Source organism: Scyliorhinus torazame, chromosome 17 (genome assembly GCF_047496885.1).
Source record: "Scyliorhinus torazame isolate Kashiwa2021f chromosome 17, sScyTor2.1, whole genome shotgun sequence".
Classification (NCBI taxonomy): domain Eukaryota; kingdom Metazoa; phylum Chordata; class Chondrichthyes; order Carcharhiniformes; family Scyliorhinidae; genus Scyliorhinus; species Scyliorhinus torazame.
In genome coordinates, this window is record NC_092723.1 from 163,354,998 (window position 1) to 163,371,565 (window position 16,568).

Below are 16,568 nucleotides of genomic sequence, written 5' to 3' on the forward strand. Positions count from 1 at the left end.
AGCCTGTTTATTTGCCAAGGAGGCTACATGCTTTGAACTGCATTGTTTACATTCAATTTCATGGATCATTGCCTCTTAAAAGCTTTTTGATTGACATATCAAGGTAGTTTCAAAGGTGCAATTAAGATTGTTTATTTATATAGTTCTGCAGGAATATATCAGCTCAGAGGAGCAGCTTTTTTTTTTAAGAAGCTGTCACTTTGTGAGCATGGCATCAATGGGGGGGAGGGTCCTGACGTCTGTGGGTGGGGGGGAGAGGGGGGTCTTTCATTTTACTTTGAGTTCGACGAGCCCTTTAAAAACGGTGACCCGATCTCTGTGAAGTTGAGCTTGCTGGCATATTTAGATCCTGTTCCTCACAATGATGATGCAAAACATGCCCTCCTTCAAAAGAATGGCAAAGTGTGGGAAACCTGACTGTTTCCCTGGGGAGAAACACACCGGTTTCTGACTGAACCGGGCACTTTGTCGTTTTGGGGGGAAATTCCGCCCAATGTGTATCGTCTTGTTTGAGGACATGATGAGGCTTAGCTTGTTACCATCGTCCACCATGGATCATCCACCATCTTCCTCCCTAACAGCACTGTGGATGTCCCTACACCACTTGGATTGCAGTGGTTAAAGGGGGCAGCTCATCCACACAGTGGTATTTTTAAAGTACAGGCTGGCAGACCACAAAGGTACAAAACAAACAAGAGCTTTATTGGAAAGGTGTTTTCCCACAGGCTGCTAGAATAGACTGACTTTTAGCCTGCCCAAGCCGTCGATAACATCAACAACATGCTACGTGATCAGTAACTGTAATAATCCCGGATTAAAGCAGTGGCTTTTAAACTCCCACTACTCATTTCCCATTGGGTGAACTCTACCCCCACCCCTGCCCCGCTCAATAGGGAAGTTCATATTCCATGAAACCCACTGGGAGATCTATTGATGAACCCCCACTATTGGTGGCCACCATAACACCCATCCCCTCTTAAGTCTGCTTCTCCCTCAGTACCCTCGCTGTGAGAAACGTCCCTTGTGCCGTTTAGTGATCGGTGTGAGGTCAGTCGAGAGTGAAACCGGATCTGGTGATGTGAACCGAATTGGCGACCTTCGTTTCCAGGTGAAGAGTTGCTGCTGCGAGATTCTCTTTGGGGCCCACTTCAGACAGGGCTCCAGCTTCCCCCTCAGAGTCTGTGTCCCTGTTATCCAGAGGGATGGGTGCTGGGTCGGCTTTGAGCTGTTGCCTACCAATGGTCGATAACGCGGCTTGCCTTCTGCTGGAAACAGCTTCTCCTTATTTACTCAGTAAAGAGCATTCATGCTTTAGAACACTCGGGTCTAAGGGGGTGGGGGTGGGATGAAGAAAGCAATTGTACATCACAGTTAATACACTTGTCACTCCACTCGAAAACATTGTCACCTTCTGGAGGGGTGAGAAAAATACCAACCCCCCCACCCCAGGCCAATCCGGGGAAAATATCTTTGAAAATCCCTCTCTCTATTGAGGCAATGGCAACTAGCCTAGTCTGGAGGGTCACTCAGGCCTTGGGTTCCTTGCCGTGTCCACTTTTTGGTTTCCCCTTCGTTCATTCACTCACTCACAGGAAGTGACCATCTACGGACTAGGCCGCCATTTAGTGACCATCACTAATTACCCTCAAGGTGCTGGTGGTGAGCCGCCCCCTTCAAGACAGACGAATGGTTTTGCCGGCAATTTCAGAGGCATCCACATAGCTGTGGGTCTGGAGTCACACACAGGCTGGATGCCCAGAAGGAAGGAACAGCAAAGACTGGGAAATAAGAGTACTGGCCTGAACTGGTCTTGCATACCTTAAAAAGGGAGCGCCATTGGGTGAGTTAAGGGCTGGAGATTTCCTGCCTTAAAGGACATGAGTAAATCACATGTCAAAATGACAATTATCATCACAAGCTTTTTAATTCCAGATTTGTTCACAGTAGCCGTGCTGGGATTTGAACTCTGGATCATTGCCCCAGCCACAGGAATGTGCAGCAACATAACCACTGTATTCCCCGAGGATAGTTGAGGCCTACTTTCCAGTAAAACCCACTTTAGGGTTGTCCTCCTGGCACAGTTGAACTAGCCAACCTATCCGCCAAGCGATTACAACTCCGTCTCTACAGTATCGCCAGGTAATTTATTGCTGGCTGAAACGTAAGCTTTCAGTCTGAAAGGTATTGCAATAATTGGATTTATTCAGGTTAATGAGCCTGAATGACTGACGTGACCCCTATAAGTTACTGTGCCGCAGCAATCACTTGTAACATTATGCAAATTGAAGCAAAACTATCTCTCATTGAGGCAGCAATGGTCAGATAAAAGATTAACATCCTTTGATATAGTAACTGTGTCAAAGAAATGGAAGATGGGAATTCGGAACGGATCAAAATGATTGGCAAAGGACTGAATGGGATGATTCCAGAGAACCAGAATGAGACAAAAACAATCACTCACAGGGCCCGTAGGAATTAAACAAAAAAAAAAGCCCAGCAAAGTTGAGCTTTGGGGGGATGATATTAAGTCACGGAACTGAGGAACACGAGACTGTCAGATAGTAGAACAAGTGGGAGTTGAGTTTCATCCCAAGCGCTGGCTATGAGGAAGTCAAATGAATAATGTTTAGCCATCGAGGATGCAAAGAATAAAAGAACATTTTGTTAGTGCCGTTCATGATTTCCGGACATAAAGTGCTTTATGATCGATGGAGTACTTTTTGAAGTGTGGCCACTGTTGTCAAATAGGAAACACAGCAGCCAATCTACACATGATGAGCTCCCATAGACAGCAATGTGGTCATGACCAGATAATCTGGGGCCTGCTTGGAGGTGTTTTTTGGGGGTTAAATATTGATCCCGCTCCTGTTCTTCTTCAGAATGTTCAGGGAAACTTAATGCATATGTAATCTAGGGAATGGTGTGTACGGGCTGTGATGCAAGAGCTGTTGGGTGAAATCATCCTTGGATGTAGTGAGTTGGAGCAGTGTTTTCCAACTTTTTCCCTGGGACCCACTTTTACCAACTGGCTGACCTTTGCGACACACGCTGGCCGACCTTCGCAACACATCATTTTCACTTCCCTTTAATGCAACAGGTAAGCCTTCTTGGTCCTTGCGATCTCATTCTAATTAGGTTCACAGGAGAAGCGTGCAATGCGTATATCAGGTGCAGAGTTCTTCATCTTTATCTTCATCTTTAGGAGGATGGAAAACGAACGCGGTGGTTAATCGCGCCCAATGTCTTTAGCGTTTTTGGACCATGGATCGTTAATAGAGACATACCGTCAGGTCGAGCAGAACAAGTAAGGGACTCAAAAGTCAAAATGGTGCACTGCGTTATATAGTTCTCTATTTTGGGCAGAAGAACCCAGACTTTACCCATGAGATTGGAGGGATTTGTTTCAATTGGTTGGCTGTTGGCCAATGGATTGGCCGGGTATGGTATTCTGCCCGGCAACCGACAGCCATTGGTTCCTGCCAGGTGTGGTTTTTCAGAGAGAACTCAGGAGAAGCCACTGGACCCTCAAGGGGGAGGCAGCTCTCTCTCTCTCTCTCTCTCTCTGCTCTGCTGCCTACTGTCTGAAGGCAGAACTTCTAGACCATGAAAGAAGAAGCTGTCTCTCTCTCTCTCTCGAATGTTAGCTGCTATTTCTGTGAGTCGACAATAAAAATCATTACAAGCTGAACGAAGAGATAAGATCCATATGAAAGTCTGGACTGAAGAAGAAACTAACTGGAAGATCCCCATCTTCTTCCTTCTACTTTCATCATTATTTTACACCCCTCTTTTCCCTCTGTGTTTGTTTGTCTGTGTGTATCGAGGGTGGGGCAAGTAAAAAAAAGGGAGGGGGGATTAGAGATTAGATAATAGTTAACCAGTTGTATTTGTTACCTATTTAATTATAGTTACAGTTAATAATAAAAAGATAATTTTATTTAAATTTACAAACCTGGTGACTGTAGTTATTGGGCAGCCGAAGACCTCGGGTATTTTAAAATAAAAATTAATTTCAACCGTGTCGCAACTCCGGGTCAAGTGGGGCTGGAACTGACTGCAGACTGGCCCAGGGTGTCATAACACAAATAAGTAACACAGACACACTCACACCACAAACGCACACAAACACTCAACACACAACACACACGCACAGGAACATAGCAACAGGAGTAGGCCATTCAGCCCCTCGAGCCTGCTCTGTCATTGAATGAGAACATGGCTGATATGTGCCGAAGTCCATGAGCGGGATTCTCCATTATCATATTCAGCGATCGGGCAGAGGATTCCCGTTTGCGACCGAATCGGGGTCGGCATCGTTTTTCGGATGCTCCGCCTACTCCAAATCGACATCATCGAGGCTCTGTCTGTCTCTGTCTGCACCCTCACCCTCCCAGGCCCCGATGTCTGTCTCTGCCTGCACTCTCACTCTCCCGGGCCCCGGTGTCTGTCTCTGTCTGCACCCTCACCCTCCCAGGCCCCGGTGCCTGTCTCTGTCTGCACCCTCACCCTCCCGGGCACCGGTGTCTGTCTCTGTCTGCACCCTCACCCTCCCGGGCCCCGGTGTCTGTCTCTGTCTGCACTCTCACTCTCCCGGGCCCCGGTGTCTGTCTCTGTCTGCACCCTCACTCTCCCGGGCCCCGGTGTCTGTCTCTGTCTGCACTCTCACTCTCCCGGGCCCCGGTGTCTGTCTCTGTCTGCACCCTCACTCTCCCGGGCCCCGGTGTCTGTCTCTGTCTGCACTCTCACCCTCCCGGGCCCCGGTGTCTGTCTCTGTCTGCACTCTCACTCTCCCGGGCCCCGGTGTCTGTCTCTGTCTGCACCCTCACTCTCCCGGGCCCCGGTGTCTGTCTCTGTCTGCACTCTCACTCTCCCGGCCCCCGGTGTCTGTCTCTGTCTGCACCCTCACCCTCCCGGCCCCCGGTGTCTGTCTCTGTCTGCACTCTCACCCTCCCGGGCCCCGGTGTCTGTCTCTGTCTGCACCCTCACTCTCCCGGGCCCCGGTGTCTGTCTCTGTCTGCACCCTCACTCTCCCGGGCCCCGGTGTCTATCTCTGTCTGCACCCTCACCCTCCCGGGCCCCGGTGTCTGTCTCTGTCTGCACCCTCACCCTCCCGGGCCCCGGTGTCTGTCTCTGTCTGCACTCTCACTCTCCCGGGCCCCGGTGTCTGTCTCTGTCTGCACCCTCACCCTCCCGGGCCCCGGTGTCTGTCTCTGTCTGCACCCTCACCCTCCCGGGCCCCGGTGTCTGTCTCTGTCTGCACTCTCACTCTCCCGGGCCCCGGTGTCTGTCTCTGTCTTCACCCTCACTCTCCTGGGCCCCGGTGTCTGTCTCTGTCTGCACTCTCACTCTCCCGGCCCCCGGTGTCTGTCTCTGTCTGCACCCTCACCCTCCCGGGCCCCGGTGTCTGTCTCTGTCTGCACTCTCACTCTCCCGGGCCCCGGTGTCTGTCTCTGTCTTCACCCTCACTCTCCTGGGCCCCGGTGTCTGTCTCTGTCTGCACTCTCACTCTCCCGGCCCCCGGTGTCTGTCTCTGTCTGCACCCTCACCCTCCCGGCCCCCGGTGTCTGTCTCTGTCTGCACCCTCACCCTCCCAGGCCCCGGTGTCTGTCTCTGTCTGCACCCTCACTCTCCCGGCCCCCGGTGTCTGTCTCTGTCTGCACTCTCACTCTCCCGGGCCCCGGTGTCTGTCTCTGTCTGCACCCTCACCCTCCCAGGCCCCGGTGTCTGTCTCTGTCTGCACTCTCACTCTCCCGGGCCCCGGTGTCTGTCTCTGTCTGCACCCTCACTCTCCCGGGCCCCGATGTCTGTCTCTCTCTGCACTCTCACTCTCCCGGGCCCCGGTGTCTGTCTCTGTCTGCACCCTCACCCTCCCAGGCCCCGGTGTCTGTCTCTGTCTGCACCCTCACTCTCCCAGGCCCCGGTGTCTGTCTCTGTCTGCACCCTCACTCTCCCGGGCCCCGATGTCTGTCTCTGTCTGCACCCTCACTCTCCCGGGCCCCGATGTCTGTCTCTCTCTGCACTCTCACTCTCCCGGGCCCCGGTGTCTGTCTCTGTCTGCACCCTCACCCTCCCAGGCCCCGGTGTCTGTCTCTGTCTGCACCCTCACTCTCCCGGGCCCCGATGTCTGTCTCTCTCTGCACTCTCACTCTCCCGGGCCCCGATGTCTGTCTCTCTCTGCACTCTCACCCTCTCGGGCCCCGGTGTCTATCTCTGTCTGCACCCTCACCCTCCCAGGCCCCGGTGTCTGTCTCTGTCTGCACCCTCACTCTCCCGGGCCCCGGTGTCTGTCTCTGTCTGCACCCTCACTCTCCCGGGCCCCGATGTCTGTCTCTGTCTGCACTCTTACTCTCCCGGGCCGCGGTGTCTGTCTCTGTCTGCTCCCTCACTCTCCCGGGCCCCGGTGTCTGTCTCTGTCTGCACTCTCACTCTCCCGGGCCCCGGTGTCTGTCTCTGTCTGCACCCTCACTCTCCCGGGCCCCGGTGTCTGTCTCTGTCTGCACTCTCACTCTCCCGGGCCCCGGTGTCTGTCTCTGTCTGCACCCTCACTCTCCCGGGCCCCGGTGTCTGTCTCTGTCTGCACTCTCACTCTCCCGGGCCCCGATGTCTGTCTCTGTCTGCACCCTCACTCTCCCGGGCCCCGGTGTCTGTCTCTGTCTGCACCCTCACTCTCCCGGGCCCCGGTGTCTGTCTCTGTCTGTACTCTCACTCTCCCGGGCCCCGGTGTCTGTCTCTGTCTGCTCCCTCACCCTCCCGGGCCCCGGTGTCTGTCTCTGTCTGCACTCTCACTCTCTCGGGCCCCGGTGTCTGTCTCTGTCTGCACCCTCACTCTCCCGGGCCCCGGTGTCTGTCTCTGTCTGCACTCTCACTCTCCCGGGCCCCGGTGTCTGTCTCTGTCTGCACCCTCACTCTCCCGGGCCCCGGTGTCTGTCTCTGTCTGCACTCTCACTCTCCCGGGCCCCGGTGTCTGTCTCTGTCTGCACCCTCACTCTCCCGGGCCCCGGTGTCTGTCTCTGTCTGCACTCTCACTCTCCCGGGCCCCGGTGTCTGTCTCTGTCTGCACTCTCACTCTCCCGAACCCCGGTGTCTGTCTCTGTCTGCACTCTCACTCTCTCGGGCCCCGGTGTCTGTCTCTGTCTACTCCCTCACCCTCTCGGGCCCCGGTGTCTGTCTCTGTCTGCATCCTCACTCTCCCGGGCCCCGGTGTCTGTCTCTGTCTGCATCCTCACTCTCCCGGGCCCCGGTGTCTGTCTCTGTCTGCACCCTCACCCTCCCGGGCCCCGGTGTCTGTCTCTGTCTTCACCCTCACTCTCCCGGGCCCCGGTGTCTGTCTCCGTCTGCACCCTCACTCTCCCGGGCCCCGGTGTCTGTCTCTGTCTGCACTCTCACTCTCCCGGGCCCTGGTGTCTGTCTCTGTCTGCACTCTCACTCTCCCAGGCCCCGGTGTCTGTCTCTGTCTGCACCCTCACTCTCCCGGGCCCCGGTGTCTGTCTCTGTCTGCACTCTCACTCTCCCGGGCCCCGGTGTCTGTCTCTGTCTGCACCCTCACCCTCCCGGGCCCCGGTGTCTGTCTCTGTCTGCACCCTCACTCTCCTGGGCCCCGGTGTCTGTCTCTGTCTGCACTCTCACTCTCCCGGGCCCCGGTGTCTGTCTCTGTCTGCACTCTCACTCTCCCGGGCCCCGGTGTCTGTCTCTGTCTGCACCCTCACCCTCCCGGGCCCCGGTGTCTGTCTCTGTCTGCACCCTCACTCTCCTGGGCCCCGGTGTCTGTCTCTGTCTGCACTCTCACTCTCCCGGGCCCTGGTGTCTGTCTCTGTCTGCACTCTCACCCTCTCGGGCCCCGGTGTCTGTCTCTGTCTGCACCCTCACCCTCCCGGGCCCCGGTGTCTGTCTCTGTCTGCACCCTCACTCTCCCGGGCCCCGGTGTCTGTCTCTGTCTGCACCCTCACCCTCCCGGGCCCCGGTGTCTGTCTCTGTCTGCACCCTCACCCTCCCGGGCCCCGGTGTCTGTCTCTGTCTGCACCCTCACTCTCCCGGGCCCCGGTGTCTGTCTCTGTCTGCACCCTCACCCTCCCGGGCCCCGGTGTCTGTCTCTGTCTGCACTCTCACTCTCCCGGGCCCCGGTGTCTGTCTCTGTCTGCACCCTCACTCTCCCGGGCCCCGGTGTCTGTCTCTGTCTGCACCCTCACTCTCCCGGGCCCCGGTGTCTGTCCCTGTCTGCACCCTCACTCTCCCGGGCCCCGGTGTCTGTCTCTGTCTGCACTCTCACTCTCCCGGGCCCCGGTGTCTGTCTCTGTCTGCACCCTTACTCTCCCGGGCCCCGGTGCCTGGTTCTGTCTGCACCCTCACCCTCCCGGGCCCCGGTGTCTGTCTCTGCCTGCACTGTTCCCCCTTCACCCTCTCCCCCAACTCCTGTGCCCTGTTTTCAAGTCAACACAAATCTGGTGGATCTGTTCGGGTTTCGGACGGGGACCCCATGTGGCTGTTCGATTGACCAGGGAGATTGACCTGTCTTGCAGCTGCTGCATTTTCTTCATGAGTGGGTGGAGAATGTTTCCTGGCGTGACCAGGCACACGGGTTTGTGTGATCGGTATTCATCAGGTGCACTTCACCTGCTGCATGTTTGAGAATGTAGTTCTTCTTTCTAATGAACTCATAAGGTCCCAGTGAAAAGTATATATTCCATTTGAGTGACCGCAAGAGTCAGGACAACAAGAGATGGTGGTTCTGAAGCGTTGTTGGGGAACGTTGAGCAGCACGGTAGTACAAGTGGATAGCACTGTGGCTTTACAGCGCCAGGGTCCCAGGTTCGATTCCCCGCTGGGTCACTGTCTGTGCGGAGTCTGCACTTTCTCCCTGTGTGTGCGTGGGTTTCCTCCGGGTGCTCCGGTTTCCTCCCACAGTCCAAAGACGTGCAGGTTAGGTGGATTGTGCATGTTAAAATTGCCCTTAGTGTCCAAAAGGTTTAGGAGGGGTTATTGGGTTACGGGGATAGGGTGGAAGTGAGGGCTTAAGTTGGTCGGTGCAGACTCGATGGGCTGAATGGCCTCCTTCTGCACTGTATGTTCTCTGTTCTATGTTCTAAGCGAAGGTCATGAATGGTGAAAGCAGAGGAGGTTCCCGACTCAAAATCATTGGCTACTTATCCTGGGAAAAGGGTAGCTCAGGGGTGCAGAGGGGGTCACTGTCAGCAGGAGGAAATGTCTGCCCACGCTATAAGACCATAAGACATAGGAGCGGAAGTAAGGCCATTCGGCCCATCGAGTTCACTCCACCATTCAATCATGGCTGATTTCAACTCCATTTACCCGCTCTCTCTCCACAGCCCTTAATTCCTCGAGAAATCAAGAATTTAAACAGCGATGCTGCTGTTTCATTGTCCTATCCACAGCCTGGCATCGTCCTGCTCCTCATCCTCCGCTCAGAACCTGCAATGTAATGCCCAACTCTTTTTCTCTCCTTCCCTCACTTCCTACCCTGTGTGCACCGTCTACAAGATTCACTGCAGGAACAAGATTCACTGCACCACACTCCCTGAGGAAGCACCTTCCAAATCATAGAACCATCGATTTCTTGCACTGCATGAGCCGGCCATTCAGGCCTCCGAGTCTGCATCGGCCCTCTGAAAGGGGCTGGTTTAGCACAGGGCTTTTAAAGCAGCCCAAGGCAGTCCAGCAGCATGGTTCAATTCCCGTACCAGCCTCCCCGAACAGGCGCCGGAATGTGGCGACTAGGGGCTTATCACAGTAACCTCATTTGTAGTCTACTTGTGACAATAAGCGGTTTTCATTTCATTTTTTTTTTTCATTTGAAGAGCACCTTACCTAGGTGCACTCCGCTGTCCTATCCCCATGACCCCACCTAACCTGTACATCTTTGGACAATAATGGGCAATTTAGCATGGTCAATCCACCTAACACAGTCTTTGGACTGTGGGTGGAACCGGAGCACCCGGAGGAAACCCACGCAGACACGGGGAGAATGTTCAGACTCCACACAGAGGGTCACCCAAGGCCGGCATTGTACCCGGGTCCCTGGCGCAGTGAGGCAGCAGTGTTAATCACTGCGCCACCGTGTCACCCACGACCACCACCATCTCGAAGGACAAGATGGCAGATACATGGGGACACCACACCTGGAAGTTCCCCTCCAAGTCACTTGCCATCCTGACTTGGAAATATATACTGCCGTACCTTCACTGTTGCTGGGTCAAAATGCTGAAACTCCCTCTCCAACAGCACAATGGGTGTACCTACACCACACGGACTGCGGTGGTTCAAGAAGGCAGCTCACCACCACCTTCTCGAGGGCAATTCAGAATGGGCAACAAATGCCAGCCTGGCCAGTGATGCCCACATCCCGTATAAAATTAATTAAAAAAAAAAATCCATGGTGGGATATTTAACTAAGAAAGCGTGACCTGAGCTGTCTGGCATCTGGACACTTACTGGAAAAGTGTCGCAGTAACAGCATGAAAAACATCAAAAATAATTGTTTGAATGCATTGTATTTGTGTAATTATATAAAGCTCTCCTCGAGCTTTCTCCTCTCCATCTTTGTTGGCCTGGAAACAATCACTTAGAGCATAGTTACAAAACTGAGCCAAATCTCTGACAGCTCAATGTTAAAAGTCTTGGTGACTATCGGTGTTATCGCTGAGGCCAGATATTGGACTTGCACAATCAGATATGTGGTATTAATGGCAGCATACAAAAAACATTTATTATACAGGCAATTTAGGAAATGGTTTTAAAGCGTGGAATTCATAGACGTTATTAATGCATTAATAAAACAACATCAGGGGTTGCTGGGCAGATGGAATATCATTAATAAAGAAATTTATCCTTGTGTCATTGGCTTTGCTGCATTTCACATTTACGTCAATCAGCATAATGAAACTGAATATTGGTACATTTGTGATAATGAAGGAAAATTAAAAGTTTATGTACGCAATATGTTCAACCATGCTCCTGGGTACTGTGCACAGTCGTAGTCTCCCAGCTATAAAGAGGATCATCGAGGCACTGGAGAAGATGCAAAAGGTTGCACAAGGGTAGTACCAGAGCAGAGGGGTTATAACTGCCAGGACAGGTGGACCAGGCTGGGACTGTCCCACTCTAGAACAGAGAAGGCCAAGGGGTGACCTAATAATGGTCTTGAAAATTATGCAAGGGCTTGATTGGGTAGACAGGGGACATTGTAACTTTATGAAATAGCCACTGAAATAGGAAGTGAGGACCTTTGAGCTTGTTTAGTAACTTCATTGCTAATGTAAGCCTACTTGTGACACTAATACAGATTATTATTGTATTATTCTGTCATTCAACAGGATCATGACTGATTTTCTACCTCAATTCCACCTTCCAACACGATCCCCATATCCATTAATTCCCATCATACCTGTAAACAAATCTATTGACCTCTGTCTTCATACATGATGCACGATCAATTGCACAAAGACTAAAGTTGGGTACAACTGTGGCTTTATTACAGTCAGATGCGTGGCCTCCTGCTGCAGCTGGCAAAATGGCAGGGCACTGGAGGTCATGCATAGGCGAAGTTGGTGCTGGCGGTGGTGGAGGTGGCACCGATGGCGGTGGTGGCGGTGTTAATGCTGGCCAGTCATCGGGGAACTCCGGCGAACCTGTAGTGCAGGTCCTACCTTACATCTCCTAATACAGTGATTCACCACATTCACCCCCTGTTAAAAATGAGTCAGGCGGGGGTGACATGAAACTATATACAATTAGTGCAATTATGTACAGTGGGAGGAAAAAGGAAAGTCCATGTTGACGGTCCGGAGTCCGTCAAAGGTTCAGCCGGTCCGGTGCTTTGGTGCTTCGTTGGGAGCGGCGTAACGGTAGCGGTGATGACGGTGCTGGCGGTGGTGGAGGTGGCACCGATGGCGGTGCTGATGCTGGCCAGTCATCGGGTCACTCCGGGAGCGTGCAGAAGTCCTCTTCATCTTCTTGTGCGGAAAAGGGGAGGGGGGAGATGGTCTGGTGGGGTCAATATTGGCGGCGTGGTGGGAGGGAGGGTGCATAGGTGGGGGGGGGGGGGGGGTGTTGGGGTGGAACCTGACAGTGCCAGGTCCCTGAGTGAGACAGTATCTTGGCGGCCGTCGGGGAACTCAACGTAGGCATATTGAGGGTTGGCGTGGAGCAGGTGAACCCTGTCCACCAAGGGGTCCGCCTTGTGGAGTCGGACGTGCCTATGGAGAAGGAGCGGTCCTGGAGCAGCGAGCCAAGTCGGGAGCGACACCCCAGATGTGGACTTCCTGGGGAAGGTAAAAACACGTTCATGGGGTGTGTTATTAGTGGCGGTGCACAATAGTGACCGGATGGAGTGTAGAGCGTCAGGGAGGACCTCCTGCCAGCAAGAGGCTGGGAGGTTCCTGGACCATGGGGTCAGCTGGACGGCCCTCCAAACCGTCCCATTCTCCCGTTCTACTTGCCCGTTTCCCCTGGGGTTGTAGCTGTTCGTCCTGCTGGAGGCTATACCCCTGCTGAGCAGGAACTGACGCAGCTCATCGCTCATGAATGAAGATCCCCTGTCACTGTGGATGTAGGCGGGGAAACCAAACAGAGCGAAGATGGTGCTGAGGGCCTTGATGACGGTGGCAGACGTCATATCGGGGCATGGGATGGCGAAGGGGAATCTGGAGTACTCGTCGACCACACTGAGAATGTACGTGTTATGGTCGGTGGAGGGGTGGGGCCCTTTGAAATCCACGCTGAGGCGTTCAAAGGGGCGGGAAGCCTTCACCAGGCACACACGGACCGGCTGGTAGAAGTGCGGCTTGCACTCTGCACAGACCTGGCAGTCCCTGGTGACTGTCCTTAATTCCTCGATGGAGTAGGGCAGATTGCGAGCTTTGACCAGATGGTACAATCGAGTGACCCCCGGGTGACAAAGGCTGTCGTTTAGGGCCCGGAGTTGGTCCACTTGTGCGCTGGCACATGTACCTCGGGAGAGGGTGTCTGGGGGCTCGTTGAGTTTACCGGGGCGATACAAGATCTCGTAATTATAGGTGGAGAGCTCGATTCTCCACCGCAAGATTTTATCATTTTTGCCCCGCTGTGTGTTATTGAACATGAAGGCTACCAACCGTTGGTCCGTAAGGAGAGTGTATCTCTTACCGGCCAGGTAATGCCTCCAATGTCGCACAGCTTCAACGATAGCTTGGGCCTCCTTTTCGATGGATGAGTGTTGAATTTCAGAGGCATGAAGGGTGCGGGAAAAGAATGCCACGGGTCTGCCTGCCTGGTTTAGAGTGGCGGCAAGGGCGACGTCTGAAGCGTCGCTTTCTACTTGGAAAGGCAGTGATTCGTCCACTGCGCGCATCCCGGCCTTGGCGATGTCTGCTCTGATGCGGGCGAAAGCGCGTTGTGCCTCGGCCGCGAGGGGAAATTGGGTGGACTGAATGAGTGGGCGGGCCTTGTCCGCATCGTTTGGGACCCACTGAGCGTAGTAGGAAAAGAACCCGAGGCAGCGTTTGAGGGCCTTGAGGCAGTGGGGGAGGGGAGGTTCCATGAGGGGGCGCATGCGGTCGGGGTCGGGCCCGAGAAGTCCGTTTTGGACTATATAGCCGAGAATGGCTAACCGGGTCATGCTGAACACACACTTCTCTTTGTTATAGGTCAGGTTGAGAAGAGTGGCAGTGCGGAGGAATTTATCGAGGTTGGCATCATGGTCCTGCTGGTCATGGCTGCAGATGGTGACATTATCTAAGTACTGGTCGACCATTCGGTCCATCTCTCTTTGGAAGACCGAGACCCCATTTGTGACGCCGAAAGGGACCATAAGGAAGTGGTAGAGGCGACCGTCCGCCTCGAAGGCTGTGTATGGCCGGTCCGACTTCCGGATGGGGAGCTGGTGGTAGGCGGATTTCAGGTCAATTGTTGTGAAGACCCGGTACTGCACAATCTGATTGGCCATATCAGATATGCGTGGGAGGGGGTACGCGTCGAGCTGCATGTACCGATTGATGGTCTGGCTGTAGTCCACGACCATCCTGTATTTCTCCCCAGTTTTAACCACTACCACTTGGGCTCTCCAGGGGCTGTTGCTGGATAATACCCTCCTTAAGCAGCCGTTGGACTTCGGACCTGAGGAAGGTCTTGTCCTGGGTGCTGTACCGTCTGCTCCTAGTGGCAATGGGCTTGCAATCCACAATTAGATTGGCAAAAAGGGAGGGAGGATCGACCTTGAGGCTCGCGAGGCCGCAAACGGTAAGGGGGTGTAAGGGCCACCGAATTTGAGGGTGAGGCTCTGGAGGTTGCACTGGAAGTCCAGGCCCAACAGGAGTGCAGCGCAGAGATTAGGAAGGACATAGAGGCGGAAGTTACTAAATTCTATGCCCTGGACCGTGAGGATGACTGTACAAAAGTCTCGGATTGGGACGGAGTGGGATCCGGAGGCTAGGGAGATCCTTTGATTGGCAGGGTGGACCGCGTGGGAGCAGCGCCTTACCGTATCTGGATGAACGAAGCTTTTGGTGCTCCCGCAGTTCAGCAGGCACGAGGTCGCGTGGCCGTTGATTTTCACCGTCGTCGACGCGGTGGCAAGGTTGTGTGGGTGAGATTGGTCCAGCATCAGCGAAGCGAGCTGTGGGTAGCCGTCGGATGCTTTGGGTGGCGAGCGTCTGCGGTTCCGATGCCAGGATGTCCGGAGACCCTGTGGGGGACAAGATGGCGGCGCCCATGGTGCGCACATTGCGGGGTCGGGACAAGATGGCGGCGCCCATGGTGCGCACATTGCGGGGTCGGGACACGATGGCGGCGCCCATGGTCCGTACATTGCGCGGTTGGGACAAGATGACGGCGCCCATGGTCCGTACATTGCGCGGTCGGGACAAGATGGCGGCGCCCATGGTCCGTACATTGTGGGGTCGGGACACGATGGCGGCGCCCATGGTCCGTACATTGCGGGGTCGGGACAAGATGGCGGCGCCCATGGTCCGTACATTGCGGGGTCGGGACAAGATGGCGGCGCCCATGGTCCGTACATTGCGGGGTCGGGACAAGATGGCGGCGCCCATGGGGCACACATTGTGGGGTCGGGACAAGATGGCGAAGTCCATGGTCCGTACATTGCGCGGTCGGGACAAGATGGCGGCGCCCATGGTCCGTACATTGCGGGGTCGGGACAAGATGTCGGCGCCCATGGGGCGCACGTGGCCGAAGGGGGACAAGATGGCGGCGCCCATTGGTTGCACATGGACCCGGGAGGAGAAGATGGCGGCTCCCACTGTGCATCTGGCGTGGGGGAGGGGGCGATAACGGGCGCGATCGCAGCGACTGCGCGGGCCTGGCACACAGCTGCGAAGTGGCCCTTTTTACTGCAGGCTTTACAAACGGCAGTGCGGGCCGGGCAGTGTTGGCGGGGGTGCTTCTGCTGACCGCAGAAGGAGCAGCGGGGACCCCAGGGGTGCGTGCGTGCGGCGCAGGCATATTGGGAAGGCAGGGCCCCGGCTGAGGAGGTCGTCGGCGGGGTCCAGGAGGGGTAGGAAGGAGTAGAAGGGTGGGCAGCGCGGCGGGAGGGGTACTATTGTACATTACGGGATTCGACCGTCATGGAGAGCACCAAGGTTTTCGTCTCCGCCAGTTCGAGCGTGGCCCCTTCCAGTAATCGTTCTCAGATGCGGTCCGACGCAATCCCCGTCACGAAAGCATCGCGCATGAGGAGATTTGTGTGTTCAGCGGCCATAACGGCCTGACAGTCACAGTCCCGGACGAGTGGAATTAGGGCCCACCAGAAGTCTTCGATGGACTCACCAGGTAGTTGCGAGCGGGTGGCGAGTACATGCCTGGCGAAGAGCGTGTTCGCCTTCTGCGCGTAGTGTTCTTTAAGGAGTTCCATTGCTTTTGTGTAATTCGTGGCGTCTTGGATCAACAGGAACACGCTGGAGCTCAGTCTGGAGTACAGGACGTTTATCTTCTGAGCCTCCGTTGGCGCGGGGTCCGCAGCGTTGATATAGGCCTCAAAACATGCTAACCAGTGAGTAAAGTATTTTCTGGCGTCGGGCGAGTGCGGATCCAGCTGCAGGCGATCGGGCTTAATTCGGATATCCATTCTGTGGAAAATCTGACTGTAATAAATTGATGCCCAATCAATTGCACAAAGACTAAAGTTGGGTACAACTGTGGCTTTATTACAGTCAGATGCGTGGCCTCCTGCTGCAGCTGGTGAAATGGCTGGGCACTGGAGGTCATGCATATTTATATAGTTCTCCGTGGGCGGAGCCAGCTGGCAGGGGCTACCAGCAAACCTGTAGTGTAGGTCCTACCTTACATCCCCTAATACAGTGGTTTACCACAATACACTAAATGGTTTTGTATCCATCGCTCTCTGGGATGGAGAATTCCAAAGATTCATAATTTTAGTTCCTCCTCATCTCAGTTGCCAATGGCTGACGTCTCGTTCTGCGACTGTGTCGGCACCTACCTCGTCAAGTCATTTAAGGATTTCATGGGCGGGATTCTCTGTCGGCCAACGGCAGGATCGGGAAACACGATTGGGCGGAGAATCGGTTCCTACGCCGAAATCGCACGGGGGCCGGTTTCACGCC

At 54.8% G+C, this 16,568-nt stretch overlaps 1 long non-coding RNA gene across 1 annotated transcript in view; it reads right to left on the reverse strand.

Moving 5' to 3' along the window:
- Positions 1-793: 793 nt before the first annotated feature.
- The window catches only part of LOC140393596 (uncharacterized), a 130,678-nt gene continuing 114,903 nt past the window's right edge, over positions 794-16,568 (reverse strand). Inside the window, exon 3 of the long non-coding RNA XR_011935685.1 lies at positions 794-1,326. This is a non-coding gene — a long non-coding RNA (uncharacterized lncRNA). The remainder of the gene's footprint in view (positions 1,327-16,568) is intronic.